Below are 2,853 nucleotides of genomic sequence, written 5' to 3' on the forward strand. Positions count from 1 at the left end.
GGGTATAGTGGAAGAGAAAAAATACATCAGAGTACCAAAACTTCCAGACTGAACAGAATAAAGAAACTTCCAGACCGAACAGATTTTTCGTGGAAGAGAAAAACTCACAACAAAGTATGATGAGCAAACAATTTACTTAAACGGCAGTTCAGCTAGAAATGAATGGGTTGTGGAAGATTGAATGAGGGTATAGTGGCCATCCCTTCAAACTCTGAAGGACCTAGAGTCATAAGAGGATTACTAATCTGGAACAACAAACAATTTATATACTGACCTAGAGTCATAAGTAGCTTACCTTAGATACGTTGAGGCAACTATGCCATTTCGCTCCGAAGAAACACATCAGCACTATCTTCATCTTCGGCGGCATAATTGAAAAAAAATCTCACAGATCTCAACACTTCTGAACACTTTGTAGGCGGCGGCTCTTTCATCGCGGCGGATGCTTTCCATCTTGTGCAAAACAGCAATGCACTTGCTGATGGAGAACTCTTGTGCATTTTTTGACCCGGCCAACAGAGCAGATTCCTCCTCTGCTTGCTTCCTCTTGATCTCCACATATTGTGCCATTACTTCCACCATTGGATTATCACGCTTATTACCCTTCTTTGATTCCTTCACATGCTTGTTATTTGAAGCAGCAACACCACCTCTATCTGTACCATCTCTTGGCTCATCACTTTGAATTGCATCTCTTCGACCATTACTTTGTGTAGCATCTCTTGGCTCATCACTTTGAGCAACATCTCTTGGATTATCGTACATGTGCACATCATCATCATATTGATTTAGGTCAAAGAAAAAGGCAGTCTGCTCTCTTTCAACTTCAGGATCACCATCACTAACTTGTGTAACCTCAATTGATGTGAAATTGAAGTTACCTTATGCTATGTGTCCTGCACGAACACCCAAGTTATCATTAAAGGCCACATTGCAACAAAAATTCATTATAAAGGTCAACAAGAAGAGAGGAAATGAAAATCCATTCAACTCAGCAACTCACCGTCATAGAGATCACCAAGCTTATCATAGAGGGGAAAAGGCTTATTCTGGAACTTAGCTATTTCTGGCCACGACTGTATATAAAAGAAATGATTTATCAAACTTAGGTTACTCGAAAACAAGGTATACAAGTCATCAAGTTTTGCAAAGACAAAATGCACTACACTAGAACTTACGATTATCAAGTTTTGCCAAAGATGTGCGTCAACATCTATCATGTGTGTATGATAGTTCCAGCTGACACCGCTCTGTTTGCGGGCATCCTTAAGAAGTCTGTACTGAGGTTTCAAATCTTTCTATTTTTCCTGAATTTGTAGCTTTGTAAAATTTGGGTGGGCATATCTTTCATGAAATAAATTTTCCATCCTATTCCAAGCTTCAATTGACCATCCATTTTGTCCCCTATGGTGCGGAGTGTTGTGCTCTGAAGTAACTCCACCAAACCCTTTTCCAAAGCCGGATTCCATTGAGATCTTGGCTTTTAACTACACCAACACAAATTTACATTGTTCAAACTTAATGGTAAACATGATAAGAGGAGTTACTATCATTCAATTTGAAAACAAATTGTGATAAACTATCATGAGGTAGCTAATATTCAAGATGCGAAATATTAACGCAACAAGTATAGATGAACGAAATTACATGTGGAGATGAAGCATTAAAATACCTCCTGGAGGTGTCTTTTTAATTTTGGGTGATGGCCTCTTCACATCGTGTGGAGCTTTTTTTCCACTTGCTTTCATGAGATTATACTTTGGGGACCCCTTTGGGTACATATCTGCATTTCAACACACACACACTACATTATTAGATGATGAATATGACAGAAGTTTATATATATATATATATATATATATATATATATATATATATATGATTAAAAAACACACCCTCATGTTGGCTATTCAGGATGGTATGCTTCCCACATTTGCATTGCGATTTGATCCCTTAGAGTGTTCCCTAAGTCGTTGCTCCCATAGTTATTCTCGTCGCCATTCGGGAGATCAACTAATTTCTATTGACAACTTATATTTTCACTCAAGCAAACATGTCCGGCGCTTGGTAGACATGACCTAATATTATCCTGGGGCTGAACTAAATTGCGAGGAGATAAGTCATTATATTTCATGGCTTGAGGATCTTCATACTGTGAAGACAAATTATTTTCCTGGATTTGAAAATCTTAGTACTGAAAACGTGCGACCAATAGTGTTCGTACTGAACTACGGTCACATCTATTTAGGAAAGATGGTAAGATTTTTACTATTTTTCCTTTGTGCATCTTGTGCATACTTTATTTTTTAAGCTAAACTTCATTGCTAAGTATGTTACTACAATGTTCTTCAGGGACTCCCTATGATAGTTGTGCCTCAGTGGATCGAGGCTAAAGGTCTCATCTCTATAGTTAGCATACGGCCAAGACATCATATAATGCACATCAGCGCATTCAGGATTTCTAAAAGAGAGCAAGTCTGAATAGTCAATGACTGGAAAAAAATTGTGAATGATCGCAGAGAAGTACTAGGGGGCAGCAATTAAAAGCACAGACCGCAATTAGGAGACAGATTCATCTGCATTCTCCAATATGATGAAGCAGGAGTGTTATACATGTTCTATGCTCACTAGTAGAAAAAGGAGCTATAGTCCCGGTTCGTAAGGGCCATTAGTCCCGGTTTTCGAACCGGGACTAAAGTGTCGGTACTAATGCCCTATACCTTTAGTCCCGGTTCTTGCATAAACCGGGACAGATGGGCCTCCACGTGGCCGGTATGGCGAGCCCAGGCAGGAGGCCCTTTGGTCCCGGTTGGTGGCACCAACCGGGACCAATAGGCATCCACGCGTCAGCAT

General features: G+C 39.7%; 1 pseudogene; it reads right to left on the reverse strand.

Moving 5' to 3' along the window:
* Positions 1–296: 296 nt before the first annotated feature.
* The window catches only part of LOC123158635 (uncharacterized), a 13,716-nt pseudogene continuing 11,159 nt past the window's right edge, over positions 297–2,853 (reverse strand).

The sequence above is a fragment of the Triticum aestivum genome, chromosome 7B, assembly GCF_018294505.1.
Source record: "Triticum aestivum cultivar Chinese Spring chromosome 7B, IWGSC CS RefSeq v2.1, whole genome shotgun sequence".
Taxonomy (NCBI): domain Eukaryota; kingdom Viridiplantae; phylum Streptophyta; class Magnoliopsida; order Poales; family Poaceae; genus Triticum; species Triticum aestivum.